Below are 22,037 nucleotides of genomic sequence, written 5' to 3' on the forward strand. Positions count from 1 at the left end.
TTAGACCTCTTGTGAATAAACTGTTAAACTGTATTACGTCAATAACTCAAAAGACTTGCATTTAACTCTCTTTAGCTAAGCTTGCAGCGTGGCTCTATGGGTGGCAATGTTTATCTGTAAGTCAGCAAGTCCAACCCTTTCGTCTAGACTGAATATCTCAACAACGATCTAGGGAATTAAGATGAATTTTTGAACGCTAAAGTTCCTCAGAGGATGCATAACAACTTTGGTGATCCCTTAACTTTTCATCCGGCGTCATCATATGGTTAAACTTTAATTTGTCAAATATTTGATACGACCAAATACCTGAAAAGCTAATTACATTCCCATCAGCCTCAGCTGTAGTTTGTACTGCTAATTAGCAAATGTAAGCATGTTGTAAGCATAGTTCAAAGCACTGCTGTGCCAAAGTACAGCCTGACAAAGCCAATAGCATGGCTGTGAACTCTTGTTTACAGCTGTGGTTCCTTTGACCTCAAACAGGAGTACAGCACCGTTTTCTGTAGCTGACTACATGTCATCAGCACAAAATCATGTTATAAGTATCACAAATTAGGGAAAGGATATTAAGTCGTTTCTTTAACTGTCAGGGAAAGCCAGGAGTCCCAAACAGAACATGAGGATTAAAGCAGGGTGTTATGCTCTTTATCTGCGGCTCTCTTTCTACAAAGAGTTCACTGAGTTTAATGAGACTGGAGCTGAGGGGAGGCCAGATCTCATCTCACGACATTCACACACAAAACACACCGGCCTACAGAGACCCACTGCATTAGCCAAGCAGCCTGTGTTCCATCGGCCAGCTCTCCTCTGTTGCCCCGCAGCCTGAGCTTTGCCAGAGCACTGGCCTGACTTGCACAGCAGCCTCAGCAGGACTCAATAAAGCCCTGTGCCTCTTGTGTCATCCCCTACCAGCTGTACACAAGGCCGTGAGTGTAGTGCTGTGTTTGTGTGCCGAGGGAGGCCTGTTTCATCTCCAGTGCCCATGTCACAGCAGTCCTGTACGGGTAAACCTAAAAACATCCAGCTGTGGGCATGGAAACCAAGGAAACTTTCTGAGGACGAAACCGCAACGACTCACAGCTTGTTTTTATCAAACAGCTCAGCCTGCTCGGACAACCACCACACATCGGCCTCACACTGCTGCAGTGTGAAATGTGAACACCAGATGGCGATTCTGCTCCAGGTAGATGTTCTTCGGGAGATGCAAAAGAAAAAAAAAAAAGGGCTGTCTGTGTCTGTGTGTGTGTGTGTGTGTGTGTGTGTGTGTGTGTGTGTGTGCATGCGTAAGGTAACTGACAGGAAGATTAAGGGAAAGCTGGTTTTCGTATGGATGCCAGTTCAAGAAAAGATTAATTAGAACTGAACTGAAAAGTGACGAGCCATACTCAAAGCACTACAGACGTGACAGTGAGAGTTCAACGACACCTACAAAGGAAGATGTGGTTGGACAATTATCTGCAGCACTACGGCGATAAATCACAGCGCAGACTGTCAATGTCAAACCCATCTTACAAAATGAGTCAAGTGCTATTGATCATGCCCGCCTTGGGTTTCACTTGCACTCACACTTTATCAGATGGAGCTAATTGGGAACATATTCAGTCTGTAGTCCTGAGAGATGTGTCTGTCAGGAGTCACATTCCTGCTCCGATTCTCCGATAGCCCGTAGCGCCTGCAGTCTGGATTGAGGACAGGCTGTGGGAGTTGAGTTTTGGAGGGCGGGGGTTGTGGGGCACATTTAGAGGTGGATAGGTGAGTAATAAGCGTGCATCCTCTAGCTCATGCCGGGCTTGTCATCTCAGTGGATTAAATATGTGCTGAGGATTTATTATGTAGGAGCCCTCAGGGGGCCTAGAAAAAACTAAAAAACTGAGCTGACTGCCTCAACTTTTCTGCCACCTTATATTTCCTCTCTTCCTACCTCACACAATCTCTCTCACCCATCCACCTTGTGTATAGATGTGTGATGTGATGGATTCTGTGATTATAATGATGTTTACTGCTTCAGCCTGGATGTCTGCAGGATTTTAAGTCACACAGAGAGACAAGGACTAGAGCCAAGTGGTGGAGGATGTCTTCAGATCTTCTACTAAATAGTAAAGTAGTAATGTTAAAAAATGTTCAATCAGCAAGTAAAAAACACATCCGTGCAATCACACAAAAATGTATCTAAAGGGGGCATATGCTAATTTCCAGGTTTTTATTTTTTGTTTATACTAGAACATGTTTACATGCTTTAATGTTCAAAAAACAAACATTATTTTTCTCATAGTGTGTGTCTGAATACACCTGTATTCACCCTCTGTCAGAGCGCCTGCCTCTTAAAACATCTCGCCTGCTCTGTTCTGATTGGTCAGCATTCCTGGATTTTCTGCATCTGCGCTCTTTGTGTATCTGCACAATTATTGCAGCCAGGAAACCTTTTGTTTTTCTTTAAGATTATTTTTTGGCTGTTTTTCAAGCCTTTTATTATATAGGACAGACAGGAAATGGGGTGAGAGAGAGGGGGGGAGACATGCAGCAAAGGGCCGCAGGTCAGAGTTGGACCTTCAGCTTCTTTACATGGGGCGTCTGCTCTAACCACTCAGCCATCGTTCGCCCCACAAACTTTCTATTCATATATATATATATATATATATATATATATATATATATATATACTGTATATATATATATAGTATATAGGTAGAAACCATAAGAAGTCCTTAGACTTGTGAAAACAATACCAGCTTCACTGTCTTATATGGTAATAAAAGTACTCAATTCGGAAAAATAGTGTCAATTTATTATACATTACATACATTTGCATTAATGGAAAAGTAGCATTTTACTTTTGTAGTTGGTCAAGATTGAGGGAATTTTATAATTGTATATACTGTAGTAAACTCATTATATTTCACAAGATCTACATAGCCTATGTTTTGTATGTGAAATAGTAATTTGTAAAGTAAGTAGTAACTATATTGATCAGATATATGTAGTGCATATTGTAGTGTTATATTGTGCTATATTTCCTCCTGAACTGTAGTGGAGTGGAAGTGGAAAGGATTCTGGCAAAAAATGGGAATACCCCAGAAAATACCTCAAATTTGCACATAAAGGAATAGTTCCATATTTTAGGAAGCATGCTTATTCGCACTCTTACTAAGAATCAGATGAGAAGAACGATACCACTCTCATTGAATAAGAGGCTAATTTCCTCAAAATTTCCAAGATATCCCATTAAGTACATTATTTGAGTAAATGCACTATGTCACATTCACTAAAGTGGTTTGTCTGAACACATGCATAATGTCACTGACATACTATTGCATTTATCATAGCCGAAATTCTTAAGATTTGAAAAAAATATGGGATGCAAGTGTAGTAAATCTGTTTTGAACCAATCTACTGTATTTTTTTTTTTTTACATATATTACTTTGGCCATAAGTCATCATTCCCCCCTAAAATGATCCCCATATGTTGAACAGTGTTGCTGGCTTCTGATGAACCAAAGTACACACTGCACATTGCACACAGGCACCGTCGCAAGACCTGCATCAAACATGTAGCCCTCATGGGATGGGTGGAGTGTTAGGTAAACCATTTTTTTTCTCTTGACTGACACAGGAAAGCAGCAATATTGCAGAATAATAAATGTAGCTGCATGTCAAAACCACATAGTATGGATTAGAAACTGCAATCGTGGGTATTATGTGTTTTATAACTCCAAAACCACTGACTTGTTGTACTTTCATGGATGAATAGTCAAGAAAATGAACCAACATGACACATGAAAACATTCTTGAGGGTTCAGTATGACCATGAGTGAGTGGATCCGGCATTATAGGTCAAAGGTGAACTGCAAGCAGAGACTGCAGCTTGTTATAAAGAGTGAACCTGTCCAATAACGTAGAAAAATGATTTTCATAAATGATAATCTTGAAGGATGTTTGTGATTTATTCTCTTTTACATGCAAATACGTAAGCTTTATAACAATAGTGATTGATTCCTGTGGTTTCTTTTCATTCAGCTAACAATCTCCATTTTCTCATTAAAACACAAGACTGTCATGTATATCATATTTTATCTGCACATTATTCCAGTGACAGGAGGTGACCTCTTGCACCACACATCATGGGGACCTCATAAGTTTAAACCTGCTTAATTTAGATGAGCATTAAAAAAGGTCCTCCTGGTATAAATCTAAACCTGATTCCCACCTCCTTCTCATCAGACATCAGTGAAAAGCCAGACCGTTACCAGGAAGCAGACCGTGGCAGTGTATTTCTCTTTCAAGCAATCAGCGATGGAAACTCCAATTAAGGTGGTGGAAAAAGGTGGCTATTGCTTCTTTTTAAAAAAAAATCACTGCAGATGTGCAGGTAAGTGACCATGCGGCAAACTTGTAGCTACACAGCGTCGGGCTCAGTGCAATTTCTGTCTCTAATTGGACTTCCCACGCAATGCCTGCTTCCAATCACTGCAGAAAGCCAGCACAGGCAGGCGCACTGGCAGGATGCTGGACCGATCACGAAGAACTGGGCAGGGATTTGAAATTACTTTGTATGGCTGTTGTCAGTGATGGAGGAGGCAAAAAAAAACACTCTACTCCAAGTAAAAGTCCCGTGTGTTTGTGTGTGTTTGAGTGTGTGGCTGTGTGTAGCATCACGTTTTAGTTGCAGCTGGTCAAAATGTGGCCAATTTGAACTACTTTGTATCCTGGGTAGTTTCTTCTAAATCAGAAAAAGCTAGGAAAAAGCCCCCCGGCTCCAATTTAACTTGCTTAGTTTTGCTTACTTTCTGGATGCCCATGGCATCATGATTATGTTATTTAATCCCATAGACACTCAACAATTTCAGACTGTACCAAATACATAAAAAAAAGTCCAGCCTAAAGCCCTTTTTCCGACTCTGGGAAAGTGGAAAAAACAGTAACATCCCAAAACTACTGTATCTCTGAACTATCTCTTCAACCAAATTATACACATTTAGGCCATTATGTGATGTTCTTTTGATAACTAATGTAATAACTAATGTAATATTTTTCTACTTATATTCACTGAGCCTCCCCTGAAACTCTTTGGAGTCTGCCCCCTACTTTGATGAATGTATTAAAGCAAAAATGCCAAAGATCGGATGGATCCAGGTTCTCAAATGTGACAATTGTTGCTCTTCTTCGTCTGAATATGTTTGGGTTTTTGGTATGTTGGTCAGACAAAACGAGACAATTAGTGATGATACCCTGTGCTGATACAGATCAAACGATTAATCACTTAATCGAGAAAATCATTGGCTGATTATTTGATAATGAAAATAATCATAAATTGCTATATTATTATTATTATTATTATTGATTCCTCAACATATAAGCAGCATTTATATGTTAGACCTAGTAGGTTCATTAAAACTACTTTACTGTATTGTTCTGTAGTTGAAGCTATAACATTTACAAACTGGTCTTTTTTTTTTTTTAAATCGTAATCTGCAATGTAAGTAGTAACTACAGTATATAGCTGCCAAAGTACAAAAAGTACAATTCACTCTGAAATGTAGAAGACTAGAAGTATAAAGTCACATACGAAAGGAAATACTCAAGTAGAACAAATACTTCAAAACGATGCTCATGTACAGTACTTGATCAAATGTACTAACTTACTCTCCACCACTGCATTTTGACTACTGTCTGAAAATCTTTTCTATGATTTAAAAAAAACGTTGCAGCATTGGGAGTTGCCACCCACCATAATATACAATATCTGAGCCTCGTCGATTCTCTACACCTGCTGTTCTAAATCTTCCCTTAATGTTTAAATCCTGGCAATGCCATCCTTACTTAAGAATTTCTCTCTTCCCTTGGATTTCTTCTCTTTCAGAGTTGCCTCACCTGGAACCAATCTGTAACACAATCAAAGTGTCCTAACATGAAAGCTCAGTTCCTTCCTTTGATAGTCCATTTCTCTCCACACTTGTTCTTTTCTCTGGTAGCTCAAGCAGCCATGTCTGGAAAAAATTCATCTTAAAATGGGGACTCAGTCACCTTGCATTATGCAAATTTCCTTTAAACAATTCACTGGTGCTCTGCCTTTTGCTTTTGCAGATGACAGAATGGGCCCTTTGTCTAAAAATAAGCTGTGCATAATGAAAACTAAGGGCATGGCTTGTTGACAAATTGAGAACACTGCTGTGAAGGTGAAATGTGAGAGAATAATATATATATAACTCGGAGGATGAATAACTTGCGCTGGCCATTCAAGTATCATTTAGTATAATATAATAGCTTCCCAAACCAATTGTTCCAAAGCAGGCGAGAGCCATTTTTAATAAAAGAGGAAGCGTGAAATGTGGAAAGAAGAGTGCAACTTTACTTTTTTCAAAGCTTATTCTGTTTCCTCATCATTGGATTGCACTCATGCATCCGAAGCGTTGATTGCTGCGTCTGGATGAGTTGATGCTTACAGTTTGTACGCTGCATGCTCATCAGTCATCCCTCTCAGCTTCAGAGTGTGTTCTGGATCGCAGGGTGATTAAACTCTAATAGCAGCCTTTTGAGAAGTCCGGGGGGATTTACTCCTGAGTCAACATGCCAGACCCCATTTCCTCCTCACTCACTGCTGCCTCTCAACACCCAGCCGGCTGCAGCCACAGTAGATCTCCACATGGAACTTGTATAGATTGGGAAAACCTTGGAAGTGACCCTGCATAAGGCCTTAGACATACACAGGGAACTATGCCAACAAATGACCCATTTATCTCAAATATTATGTCATTTACATTGTTGCAAGGTTAACATTTCAAAATGTGACACCAAATATGTATGATCAGGATGTTTTTGTTTGATTATCATTATAAAAACAGATGGGTCTATATCTCATGCTGTCAATCCAAAAGGAAAATTTAAGGTTTCAAGGTGTATAACAATATGCACACAAAAAGGCATTTATTAATGTAAACTACAGTCTAAATGATTAGTCCATCAATCAATTAATTAATTACCAAAAACAATTTTGTCAATCAATTTGTTGTTTACGTTATTTTTTCAAGCAAAAGTGACCAAAATGCACTGGTTCCAGCATCTGAAATGTGCAGATTTGCAGCTTTTTCTTGCTTTAGGAACATGATATTAATATGAATATGGTTGTCTGTGGGACTGTTGATTAGACAAAACAAGCGACTTACACTATACAACTACTAAAAAACTGCAATGGCTGCTTTTACTATTTTTTGCATCATACCTTCAGAAAGAGGTTATTCATTTATTCAGTAGAAGAAAAATATTTTCTCTTGGAAAACAATGAAAGTAAGAAAACACTTTATGACACTTTTGCTCTTTGTGAGTATTTGGACAATGCCTGGTCAAAGAACAAACACACAAACTGATTAATGAAAAAAAAATAACAGATTAACTGATCATGACAATAATAACTGCTAACTGAAAGCCTAATAGATAAGCACTCACCATACATGTACCTCTACAGATCCTGGTAGGACGTTCTGTTTCATCCAGAATCGATGGAACTATTTATGGAATTAATAAATAAAGTGCTCAAACTTTTTGTAAATGATGACTTGATATTCCAGCCGCCTGTACAGCTGACAATGTAGGAGGGATGCATAAATGCATGCATATAACAAACATAATTCAGTAGCAACAGTTTATATTTATACATTTTCTCATTTCCTATTTGACAACGTGCAGAGTCTTTAGTTGATTTGACCTTTGTTTTGATCTAAAATACACACCTGTAAAGTTCCGTGACTGTATCTTGAACGGTCACAACACTATCGCATTGGCAAAATCTGTCAACAGACAGACAGACAGACAAACAGACAGACAGACAGACATACATATGAACACCTGGGAAAATACTCAAATCTGTCTCTGTAGTATAGTTCCCGCCACAGCAGGTGTCTCCAGGACCATACCAGAGTCACTGCTATGGCTGGTAATTATGTTCTTCTGCAAATCACTTTTGTACTGAGATGTTAACTGACAAAACAACAATCTTGAGTCTCACTGTTACAGGATAATCTTTGCTGATCACATCATTCTCTTTAAAATCTGGACACTAATTTCAAAATCTATTCAATTACAAATTTGATTAACTATACGAACTACGTTTTTGGCCAATGCTGTAGGCCATGTATTAAGGGAATCTGTAACCAGCTATTCATGTGAATTTATACTTAGTTTGTATGAATGGGATGTAGTTACAGAAAAATGCCTGTTTGATCTAGATTCATGGTGGTGCTTTCCCAAGTCGTCAAACCGAACCGTTTGCAGCCAGAAATTGAAATGCTTGTCATAGTGCTAACATTTCAGACATCTTGTTTTGAAACTTCCCACGAACAACAACACAGCACCCGTTATCCAGCATCCAGTGGCTCAGTAGAGACAACGTATGCTGCTCCTCCATGTGACTTTAATTGAGTGATTAGATGTAATTCAATAAGCAATCGAAGGGTAATGCGCGTGAGTTAGAGGCGTAAAGCAAAAGAGCACTGGTGAGTGGAGCCTTTGTCCATGAGCCTCCATCATGGCTGTTACCTTTCAGGCTACATCACGCGCTTGATCGTCCTTGGCCAGCACCCCTGTGTGGACCCCTCTACTCTAATTGTCTAGGCCACCAAGTTCAGGAGCTACACAGTTTACAGGTTTAGTACTCAGGCTTGCAATGTCTTGTGTTTGCCATGTGAGTGACTATCTTTAGACCTGGATCAACCACACAAAGACATCTCTTTTATTTTCTGAGGCCTAAATTTCCACAAATCCCACTGAGATACATCAAGTTTTGGGAATGTTTACCATCAGCTAACTCTGATTGGGCAATATTCAGTCTAAAGCCATCATTACCAGGCACATCGACTTGACTGCTTTCAGCAACGGAAAGAAGAAAGCTTTAGAATTCAAAAACATTGTGAAATCACTATGAATTGTGTCACAACTATCCCAGTTTGAAATATATCCCCATGCATGTGGATCCATTAGCCCCACATTCGCACAGCTGTTTACTGTCAATCTGCCCCAGCTCATGCAACTGGCTGGCATTGTAATAAAGAAAGCTAAAATGGCCCACTCCATAGCTTTTCTATGATGCAGTGAAATAGTTCCATATATTACTTCAAGTCTGCTAATTCTCAGAGGAAATCAAAGTCCCCAGAGGAGCTGAAGTCTCTAAAATATGGCTCATTACTAAACCAAAGGGACACAAGCCCTCAGTGGGATTCAAAAGTCAAGGCTAGTTATAAAATCTAAAACAAAATGCTAATCTTAAATCCAGGATTGTAGAAAATGTCAGAGAATTCTCGCCACAATTTGAGGAGCTGATATGTAAAAGAAATTTGGGCAAATGTGTGTGAAGACAAGTGCATTATCCAACATGTGTCTTTAATGCTTGGTCAGCCCACTTGCCAACTGTCATATTGTTAAAGATAGACTACACCCTCTATGGATTGTGCCAAAAAGGCCCATAGATTTACAGTAATACCCCGCAGCACATACTGAGAGGAGAGGCCTGAGACCGTATGCTAAAGTTATATGTTGTAAAGCTTTGTTACTAAAATTGTTACAGACTCCTGGACACAATGATGACTACTGCAGCTGACTCAGATCACATCTGAAGCCACAAATCACAGTTAAGTCAACATCACATGCAATGTGTTTGTATCAGCATAGCAAAGTGGGGCTGTAAAAATCGATGCTCAGACACTAACATCGAATCTATGACTGACATACTGATTTTTAAGATCTAGGGCTGCCTCCAAATAGTCGACCACTGGTTGAACAAAAAATCATTAGCCGACCAAAATGTCATCAGTCCATTGGTCGCAGAAAAAAAACAAAAATCATTTGGAGCCAATAAAAATCTTTCTGACTGGCAGCTGGCCTAAAAGGCTGCAGGGCTTTTAATTTGAAGGGCCAGATACAGGAAGTCATGACACTCACTCACTGTCAGTGTGGAATAGAATAGTGGAATATATATATATATATATATTTGTTTCGACTAATAGCTCTAAATGACGACTACTGGTCGACCAAGAAAAAGTAAGTAAGATCTAACACATGCATTCCCTTGTTCAATTAGGAATGGACTTCATAATCTTTAAATAAATTAATTAATACCTACGTTATTAATACTGCTAATAGTGAATTCTCAGTATCTGGCATTAGATCCTTTCGTTAAAAGCAACACAATGTAGGCATACACACAAGAATATAAATACTGGCTAGAACCAGATCTAGAACTACACATGGTGACAGGCAAATCACCAAACGACAATAAATAAAATAAAGAATGAGTGGGATTTCTCCATTGCATGTTGTATTACAACAATCAAATTTGGCCCAGACTGAACGATACCTTTGCTCACCGGCAAACTTTGTTCGCTTGGCGTTTTGTCTCGCTGTATTAGCGTGTTTTTGTGGCACTATGTCCGTCATTTCCTCTTGGATACGTGCTTGTGCATGCAATAGAAGAAGAAAATAAGAATATATAGGCTGAGGGCAGGGTCTCTGCAGCTACAGACACCAACACACACTTTTAGGGACATGCGTGATAATGAATTGAGAGATTACTTTTGTATCTACACATTGTGTTTTAGGATAACCCTACTTATTGTGCCTTTAAAAAGCACACTTCTGTGTTCGCCATAATCTTCCCTTCTTTTTAAAAATGGCACTTATCATTATTTTGATGTTAATAATGGATCAAATTAAGTAATATGTGAAAGGTGTCACTTGTATAATGAACACATTTAACCGACTCGGCAGTTCGCCTCAACACCACAGAGCGTTTTTGCATCTTTTATCGCATCAATTTGGTTTTTATGGCCCACAACTTTTAGGATTTGGTTCTCTCTCACAGCTCTCATCAATGTAGTTTTTGTCTGCAGGAAAAATACCTCTGTTAAACCCATTGTATGGTACCTGCTCATCACCAAACACTAGACAGAGAAAGTTAGCGACTAGTCGGTGAACACAGTGACGCATGTATGTCTCTGAGCTTCAAAGGTAACCTGTTTGAATCTGTTTACCGACATGTGCCCTTTGTTTCAACGCCAACACAACCCTGATTAACTTATTCTGGGAGATCTGTAACTTTTCCTTAAGTATTTCTTTCCCAGACATTCAAACCATGAGCAAACAGAATAATCAACACAAGAGTAGAAGCTGACACATTGTTTAAAGTGGCAGTGAACGGATGTGGCATTACAGAGATTGAGAAATGAGCAATGCTGTGAACTAACATTGTCCTGTGGTGGTTCTGCAGGGATGAGTAGGACACAGAGTCATTTGAAAGAGGACAAGGAAGTTGTTCAACAAGTGTCCTCCGAAATTCAGTGCTGGGAGCATGACTCTGATTATAACGGCATGTGAATGAGCTTCTTTCTTGTCTCAATGAGGACATTCCTGACAATTAAGAGGATGAGTACAGCTTTGTTTGTCTCTCGGAGGCGACCTTGTCTGTTGGGTCAGTGACCACCTGGTAGTCGAGGATGCACAGGAACCATGTGATCCATCTCCATCCAGCTCTGCAGGGACAATGTTAACAAATGGCAGGTGAACAGCCACAGTCTGTTTAGTAAGGTTACTATTCACAAGCGACATTAATCACAATAAACAGTATTATTACAGATCATGTCAGTTACAGATGATAAGCAGGAAAGAAGTGAAACAGATTAGACTGGTCATTTCTACATGACATGTTTATTGGGCCAATTTAGCCTCTAATATGACTGGAGGTTGGGGGCTTTACTCTCAGCTAAAGAGCCAACCAAAAAGCATAAATGGTAATGTCACGTGATCTGAATATTTTATGGTGCAACCACAAAACCAAATCTGGATATTGCTTCCTTGGACGCTTCTAGTGCCAAACTCACAATGTGAGCGATGGAGTGGCCAAAGACAAAAAGTGGGGAAAATAGAGAGAGAATAAACACTGTATGAATGGGGGAAAGTTTGCTTCTTCAGAGATGAAAAAGTAAAAGTGAAAGAGGGTTTGGCCAAAGAATGCGATTAATGTAACATAATGAAATTTTGTTGTCTGACACATAAACATCTCAAAGTTTTTTGGGCCCAAAGAAACTGAGGAGCAGCAGGACACAATCTGGTGACCTCACAGCTTCACCTTCACTTCGCTAGACATGCATAAAAACAGCTCAAACGAGCCAAGCAGAAACACACAAATAGGTCTTAAGACCGCAGGAGCTTTGCCCCAGGACTAGGAACGTTTTGAGGAACTCGCATTTCGACCACAGGGACCAGGGTCTAAATTAAGTTCCTGCGACATTTTAATTCACAAATACTCCCTGATCGAAGGGCAGCACTTTTTGAAGGTAAAGGCGCTTTCAGGATGGGGTTTGCAGGGATCACGTCACTGATTGGTCAAACACACACAGCACAGTTGCTTCAATTTGTGCAGGCTTCATTCATAAAACATGGAAGTACTCAATTAAGGACCATTGTAGGATGAGGGGAGAGCATTTTGTTTGGTTTGATCACATTAAAAGCAAAGTTTCTATCTGCTTACCAACTCGTTTTATAGAGATACATCACATGATTGTTTAAGAATAAGAATGTGTGAATAAGAAAGCAAGTAAATGAGAAAAAAAACACAGTTACGTTCTAAAGCACAAATAAATAACCATCATCCACCAACAGTGCAGACTCTCTTGGTTTATTGTTCCACCTCTGCATTTCATTCACACACAGCAGTAAATTATGCAGCAGTAAGTGTCGTCGCAGTGAGACAAAAATCTATGGTTCTTTGTTTTTTAAATGAAATGGGCGTGCACACACATTGAACTGCTGATTTTTGTAACTGTTTCTCATTTTATCGTTATTGTGAGGCAGGGGCACACCAAGTTGACAGTGGCAAGCACAGAACATACATGCCAGTTTGGGGTCAAGTGCCACTTTTTGGACGAGACACAGGCGACATGAGGTGATGCAACAGTCGGCTTTCGTTGCCTCTAGTTCTTTAAAGTCGTCTTGGTGTGTCCCTGTCTGTATAGTTGTGTTGTTTCTGTTCTTTTGATTGTGTTCTTGAGAATATTTCATGTTCTCAGGTCTTTCTTGGAAAAGAGATCTTAAAGTCTATAACAACTATAAAACCATAACAGTCCCACATCTCCTGTTAAGCCATCCTAGCGGCATAGTCCACACTGAAATATCTCAACAACCAATAAATGGATTGCTATGAAATTCTGTGCACACATTCATGGTCCCCAGAGGATAATGCCAACATGAATTTGCCCATTTATTTGCCCATTTAATTGGTTTATAAGCAAATATATGCAAACTTCATGACAATCCCATCAGCATCAGCTGTACCTTGTGTTTAGTTCTACTAAGTAAAAGTTAGCATGATCACAGGCTAAGCTAAGATGGTGCAGCCTGACTGTAGACTCTTATTCATGTTCTATGTTTTAATCAGTAACAGTCTGCACTTTCAATAATGAAGCAATAAGTATAAAATTATGTGATTTGGTTAAATTAAAACATTTACTTCACATTTTCTAGGTTAGGAAACACTGCTGTGCAAAAAAACCATTACAGGGGAAAACATAGAACTGATTATGAGGGAAAACTGTGTTGTTGCAGGGCTAAAAGGAAGTGTAGGTAACCTTGAGTGGGTCACAGTAATGATAGTGATCGGGTCAAGATGCACTCTATCCTTGTGTTTCCCCTGGAACATATACAGACTGGTGGGGGAGGAAGTGGAGGCTGGGTTAGTTCACCAGTCACCCACAGTGTCCTCCTGTTCAACCGCCTTTAAAGCAAGCTCTCTATTGGATTAATGTTGGCCTGAGGGGGAAAGTGGGTAAAGGTAACCTGAACAGAGGCGAAAGGGGGGTCGGCCAACTGTTTCAAGTGAAAGTGGAATTTAGGGCATCTGTGTTTGTTTGTAATTGGGTGTGTTTGGGACTGACTCCTGACATCCTGCAAAGCCTAAGGGGTAGGGCAGAGGTTAGCCATTGTAGTCGCGCTGCTGTTGAACTTTGAGCATCCTTACTTTATATTGTATCACCATCAAAAGTCATTGTTTTCCGACCTGCAAAGCTGCATCTCCGCTCTGTCATCCTTCGAGCGAGTCATCAGAGGCTGTTGGCTGTGAGGATGTCAGCACACCGTCGCTGGCAGACATTAAAGGAGCAAACAGGTTTCTGACGACAGCTTCTCTCCTCGCCTTCTTGCACAGATTGGATTTTCTGGAGCTGGCGTCCAGTTTGCTGACACATGCCAGGTTCTTATGTGCTACTGGCAAGCCAAGTGTGGAGATCACGCTGAATGTGCAATATGCTAAAATCACATGACAGCGATTTGAACTCAGATACATATGATTTTCTTCCAATATCAAAATATCAAACTGTGTTTTGAAGCAAAACACTCATGACAGATCTCAAGATTCGCTGAAATATTAGCGTGTTGCAAACTCTGATATGGGATAGCACAGCGCTCCAGGAACAGCCTCCTATGGCCCACCTCTGAAACTCCTGGGGTGAAAGGTTACTGCTGTGACAGTGCCGGCTCATCTAAGGGTCTCTCTTTACCCCAAAAGCAAAACACCCAAAGGCAGAATGGTGGGGTTGTCAGGCCACCCCAACCCGACTCCCCAGGATCCTGGCAGGGAGGCAGAGAACCCAGGATCAGGGCTCCCCCCTGCACAAATACAGACGGGGTCGTGGGTCATCTGGGGAGCTCACACAAGGCTTTCATCCCAGAGAAGCTCATTTCAAGGGAATGTGGCTCTTTCCCCATCTAGATAGTAGTCCTCCTTGAGCCCTGTGTGGCTGTGCTGAACCCTGGATCGACAGACATGTTCCCTTAGACCCGTTTGTTTTGTTTTGGTGCTGTGTCTCTGTGCACATCGCCTTGCCTGGTCCAGACACTGCTGTGGGAAGATCAACCCGGGTCAGTACACACACGGTGTTCGGTTACAATCCAAACACTCACTAAAACTGTATCAAACGGGCACATAGAGGAGACCTGGGTAAAAAAATAATGCTACAGTATTTTTGGCTATCACCGTGCATGGTCTTGAGATGACAGCAGTGGCTGATACTCAGAAACTCAATGATTAAAATTAAATTCATTTCAGACTTTAAAACACTCAAGCAAACATGAGTAGTGTAATTCACTGTGTATTTGTTTAGTTCCAAGCCTCCAGAAACCCAAATGTAATTGGGCAATTACAGTGTTTAGATACAATGCAAGCCGTGTTACGTCTAATTAAATGAACACAGTGATTCTCCCTGCAGAAATACTTCGTACCAACATGTACACCAAGCAGACATTCAATAGGCTCAATTATAATAATTTAGACTTCAGTACACAGATATCCACGGAGAGACCTGCCATCTTCCGCAGCTTATTTCATCATGATCTGAAAGAATGCCAGTTTGAAGTGTAATCAGTCCCCCAGGTAATTTGGCCTTGTTGAAAAGGGACAGAAAAAAATTCAGCATGTTCAAGAGTACTTATTGTAAATTAAAGCTCAGGTAAACAATAAGTACTAATAATAATCATTAGTACTTTTAAATGTAACAAGTGCTATTTTCAGGCCGAGAGCCTTGGGCTCGCATTAGGCTGGCCTTGAATGTGATACTTCATATGAAATCACTCAGAAGGTGCACTGCAGCAGCTAGAAACCACTGTGATTTGTTCTTCAGATAACTTATATAGAATATATACTTGTATAGAATAGAAGTATAATAATAATTTTCATAATTTATTTATATACAATAGAAAAATTTCAGTAGCAGACTTGTAAAATGATGGCATACAATGTCTTTATCATTGCTTTTCACGATGCTTTGATAACAAAGCACATCTGGCTTTTTCCACCAACAATATTGAAGCTAACATCAGAATTACAGGATATTAGTGTAATCTTTTCAGAATGCTTGACACATGGCACATTTTCTGTCTGCAATCAATCTGCACAGCATTACCAGAGAAACGTTTTATCTTCTTATCTCCTGTGTTCATTTGCAGCAACTGATCTTCTGCATGCTCATGGCGAAGATGGTGTCATCAACTAGTGCTGAATATAAAGACATTTAACTTCAGTGCAGAGATGTTTCTTCTTTTGGAATACATTACTTTTGGTGTGTGTGTGTGTGTGTGTGTGTGTGTGTGTGGGTGTGTGTGTGTGTGTGTGTGTGTGTGTGTGTGTGTGTGTGTGTGTGTGTGTGTGTGTGTGTGTGTGTGTGTGTGTGTGTGTGTGTGTGTGTGTGTGTGTATGTGTGTGTTTGTGTGTGTGTGCGTGTGTGTGTGTGTGAGCTCTTGTGATATTTGCAGCACGTGTCCACAAGTGTTCAGCCTCGTCTTCTGAAGTCTTCCATATGTCCCGGGTTTGAGCAATCATTGAGTGCTGCTTCAATTTTTTCGTTATTAGAGCGAGGCACCTCCATGAATATGTTAACACTGCGGAGCGATAAATATTTTCCACATTCAAGCTTCCACATGTTAAATGTTTGATCTATTTTTAACACAATCCCTATGCAATAAGCATCCATTAAGTGTTCCTCTGAGGTGATATAAGCCTTGGTTTTATATGCTTTTTTCGCTATATGTTTAATTGATTCTATTTTGCAGAATGCATGTAAATCAATGTTACAATTCCTTAAGGAGGACAGTGATTCTGGCTTAATACCTTGATACATTCTCTTGGCACAACGATGTCAAAAGTGTGGTTTTTGTTTCGATTACTTGAACAACGCATTGCCATTACTTGCAAGCAACAATTATTTTCATTATCTTATTATGCAGATTCAAAATCATCAAATTGTTTTGTCTACAAAATGGCAAAAAATAATAAGATAAATAAATGTGACAAAGGATCTTCTTGACATCTTCAAATTGCTTATTTTGTCTGACAGAGTCCAAACCCCCAAACTTTAACTCTAATGCTCCCAGCAATGCAAAGCTTAACAAGTAGTTAAATCCAAAGTGGATATTTTAGGATGATCAACCGTCCATGTGCTATTTTCTTAATTATGTTAAATTATTTTACCCACAAAATGTCAAAAAATGAGAAAAAAGTGCTCATGAAAACAGGGTGACGTCTTCAAATGGCTCACTTGTCTGACCTACAGTCCAAAAACCTTTAAGAGATATTAATTTTACTATCACATAATCCTTTTAATTCATGACTAGAACTAGGGAATGTGACATGTTTGCTTGAAATTAACAATGAATTATTCAAAACAAAAAGGATATACGTACACACACTTTGTTCGAATAAATAAAGTAGGATTAAGTGCATTATAATCCTCTACATCCTTGCTCCTACGTGCCTTTAACCACTTTATATATGTAGTGACCCCAGAGTGATGATGGATGGAGGTGTACGCTTGTGTGTCTCCCGCTCATGAGTTAACTGTTAACTCTGGCTAAACCAGATATAGAGCTGAGAGATGAAGGCAGTACAGCATCCCTTCTGTCTGTCCCTGCTTGGTCCTGTTTATTGAATTAAACATCAGTACAACCGCTGCTCTTTTTTCTCTCCCCTCATCTCTGCTTAATTTGATCAGAGAATCTGCTGATGCAGTGTGTGCCCGGCTCATGTGAAACCAATTTAAGGCTACACATAAAAAAATCTGGTGTCTCTTTTATTCTCTCTCTCTCTCTCTCTCACACACACACACACACACACACACACACACACACACACACACACACACACACACACACACACACACACACACACACACACACACACACACACACACACACACACACACACACACACACACACACACACACACACACACACACACACACACACACACACACACACACACACACACACACACACACACACACACACACACACACACACACACACACACACACAGGGGATGGTCATGTCCACAGGTGAGGTTTCTCAAATTCCGCTGGACTCCAAAGCAGTGCAAATATTGTGATTACAGCCATCTTTACAATTTATTTTTTTTCATTTTCCTGGAGGATTTTTTTTGAATGAGAAAAATGTATTTCTACTGTTTACCTCGAGACAAACTTTAAAATGATTGTCACTGTAATAACTTTCTAGAGCTACCTTATTCAAATTGATGATAACATTATGAAAATGATCCATATTTCTTTGTCTCACTGACCTTGTTTACACACTTTTATACGCTTCTTAGGAGATTGGATCACAAGTGGACCATGTTTAATACAAGTGTAAACACCTATCCAGAAGCTCTGTAATCCAATCACTCAAGTCACTTGCCAGGGTGGTCTTGGACGCATTTGACCATGTATATTTTGTGGTGTAAGCGCTAATGTGTCCTGATGCATCCCGACAAGGACACGACAGTAAAATAAGTCATCAAAGTAGGACGAGGTGGTTGTTTTGGTGACAGCGCGACAATGTTCTATAGTATGCCCATTTAACGACAAGTTGGACAACCCAATTATATAAGTGTTGCTCGACCCAATATTGTTTTTGCTCCATAAGAAGAAGAATTACTTATCCCGTAACAGGGCAATTGAATTTTTTCACTCTTATTATTAATCATTTCACACACACACCCTATACATGCAATTAAGGAGAGATGTTGGAGCGAGGGGGCTGCCAGTGACCGGCGCCCCGAGCAGTTGGGTGTTCGGTGCCTTGCTCAACAGCACCGAAGCAGTGCCCAGGAGATGAACTGGCACCTCTCCTGGCCACCAGTCCACGCTCCATACATGGTCCACACAGGGACTTGAACCAGCGACTCTACAGTTCCCAACCAAGTCACCTATGGACTGAGCTACTGCCGCCCCAAAGGAAATGTGTCATTAATCATCTCTAACATGACTGGTGAGAATGTGGACATAATAATAATGTGCAATTGACTTTTTAGCGGAAGTGATGTGGGCACTAACAGAATCTAAGTTCAAGTAGTCAGTTGGAGACACATTAGAGAAACAGGTTTGAACAGTGATGTGTCACTGCTGTAAACCAAGTTAAAACAGGGCCACTGTTAATAAATAAGCCCCCACCAATGCAGCATGGTTTTAACACGGGGCTTTTTTCTGTTGAAAGGGCAGTTGAAATTACATTATGTGGCAATTTTTTCACAACCAGTTTAGATATGAATAACTATGGCAATGAAAACTGTTTCAATGTACATATGGGCGTGGGAGTGTTGTTTTAAGATGGACTTGAAAAATTGTTGGACTATCCTTTAATGACCTGTAGCCAGAGTAGATGTAAAGAATAATGGGAAGGGACTCTGCTAAAGCAGGGATTACTGCAGCCATGAAGAGAACAGAGACACGTCACCCTAAAATAGACTTTGGGACAAATGACAGAGTGATATCTGATCTGCAGCCGTGATGTGACAGGTCTCAGCTGACTTATAAATTCTTAACATTCCTTTAATTACTTACAAAATTCCATGTTTGGTATCACATGAAACAGGTTCAGGTCCCACTCAGGTTTCACTTGAATTCAAAAGTTACTGCTGTGACATGTTCCTGCTGACTGACGTGAACATCTGAATAAAATCTTATACTGATGCCCACAGACTTTGATCATCATTGTTCTAGATAGTTTCCATACATGTGCTGTTTTTACAAAAAAAAAATGCTATTTTCAGTCTGAACATTAGCAAAGGTTCCCATACCAACAAAAACATATAGGCTACATGTTTCCCATCTGCCATGACTGGCCTTTCCCACAGGCAAACTGAACATGGCATTGCTGAGATATAAAGTCTAACCTACAGCCCCTTGTCCAGCCAATTACCCGCACCGCCACGCCTCTCATACGAGAAACTGATAGCCAGACAAGTTTCAGGGACCCTGCTGCTGCTACCCATGGAGGCCTGTGCCAATATAAACCCCAGAGGCTCTGAGCTGCTGCATCAGTGCAGAGCAGCAAATACCTGGACGTGGTTCCTGCTGGAAGTGAAACAGACAAGTTGCCATTTAGTGGAAACATTTTAGAGAGAATGCCACGCATGAGCGGTGGATATCTGTGACAGCTGAGACTTTAGCCTGTAGCAGTGCAGTGGTTTATATTAAGGGCGGCCTGCATATACACGCTGCACTCAAGGTCCCTCATTCTTAATTGTTCAGCTGTGTGACAACTTTAGAGTTAGTTTCTTTACTGTGACACTATTATCTTAAAATGTCTGTCTCAGCTTTTCCTGCAGGATTGTTTACTGTGAAAAGGAAACCAAAGCAGAAAAAAAACAGATATTCATTTCAATTCATAGTGTCCCTTTACTTCTAATACTTGAAACCAAATGTTCTCATGAGCAGACAAAACTCGGGCATGTGCAAAAGTGTACTGTATGTGCATGTGTCCAGTTTCTCTCTCTTTTTGATCTGTGCACACAGGTAATGGCTTAATGAAGTGCAAATAAAGATCAGTTTCTACAGCAGATGTTTGATTTCATAATTATGAAAGCTGTTCTCATTTGAATGTTGACAAAAAAAAATCTGAATTTATCCAATAGCACTATAAGAGATTATTTATAAGTCAAAGACAACATCAATTTGGTGTTTTAGCAAAAAATGAAAATGTTTAAGTTGAGTCCTTAATGGACAAGATCAACTGACAATGAAAGAGCTGACATGTTTCTGCTTGTTTGTGTCAGCCACACATTGATATTGAAATGCTGATAATGCAGTAAAAATAAGAAAAACTTAACTTATTCACAGAAACATAAACACATAAAACCCACTGAAATAAACTGCAGCACTGAAAAGACCTGGAATAAAATGATATTATATTTAAAAAGCCGCAACATAATAAAGGACTAAAAAAAATTGGGGTCGCAGCCAAAGTTAAATCTATTGCTGGAGACATTTTCTAATAAACCGATGAAGAATATAGTCAAAAGTCTCGTTAACGAATACCTGCACAGCGAGAGAGGTGCCGGAGGTGAACGAGACTACACGGAAGAGACTGTGCACGTGCACTGGGCCTAAACCAGTAAACTGGCTTTTTTTTTATTTTTATTTTAACTGAGCAATTAGGCTAGATTCCCAATGTTCACATGTTAAAGCTAAATAGGTGCTGAACGATTCTTGCTTTTGGGGAAGTGGAAAACAGCATCTTAAAATAGAGCTTGTGATTTCCTTCGTTTGTAAAAAATTGTATTTTTTAATTTTGAGAAATGTGATCCCTCTTCCTGGATGAAGGAGGGCTGCAGATGTGGCCGATGTCATGTTGTGCAACAGCGAAAAGACACGAGTTTTGTCTCGAGTCATAATTAATGAGTTAATTATGAGAGAGAGAGAGAGAGAGAGAGAGAGAGAGAGAGAGAGAGAGAGAGAGAGAGAGAGAGAGAGAGAGAGAGAACTGAATCAAACTGCATTCAGGCCTGACAGCCGCAGTTCATCACACTGAATAAATATTCCGTTTCATCCAGAAAACTATAATTCAGAAGTGGCAATTTACAAGTATAATATAATATAATAATACTAATTTCTTTCATCCTTAATTAGCCCATATAAACTCGAATTAATATCGCGCCAATCAAAAGCTTTTTGTTGAGGCAGATTTCATCATATATTTCCCTAATTTATTACAATCACCTAAATATATCGATGATGACTTTAAGAGGAAAAATAAATGAAGGAGATAATTGTCTTATTTAACCACCCGCAGCCATAAAGGCATCGTGTCTCCTTAAAATACATTTTAATTCAGATTTGTATGAGAAAACTAAGAAAATTTCTGGCGCAGCTTCGTTTGACCAAACTGTGCACGAAGCCAACAATTTAAATGAGCATCATAGGCTTAATGCTTTATAATTAATTGAATATTAAGAAGAAGCCAATTCTCAAATTGCAGAGCTGAAAGTTTATTCCCCATCATTATTAAATAGATATATTTGCACAGACAAACTGACTCATCACATAACGTCCTGGCTAAACGGTTAATGCTTTGTTTGAATGTATAGGTCTCTATAACAAATACACAAAGGAAAATACATATAATATTTAAGCTTAACATCGGTTTACTTCAATCAGTGTTATTGGTCGAAATTTCAGGCTTGATCCTTTTATTTACACTTCATTTTCAAGTCTTTTTACACATACAGGAGACA

Source organism: Echiichthys vipera (genome assembly GCF_963691815.1).
Source record: "Echiichthys vipera genome assembly, chromosome: 7".
NCBI classification, from domain to species: domain Eukaryota; kingdom Metazoa; phylum Chordata; class Actinopteri; order Perciformes; family Trachinidae; genus Echiichthys; species Echiichthys vipera.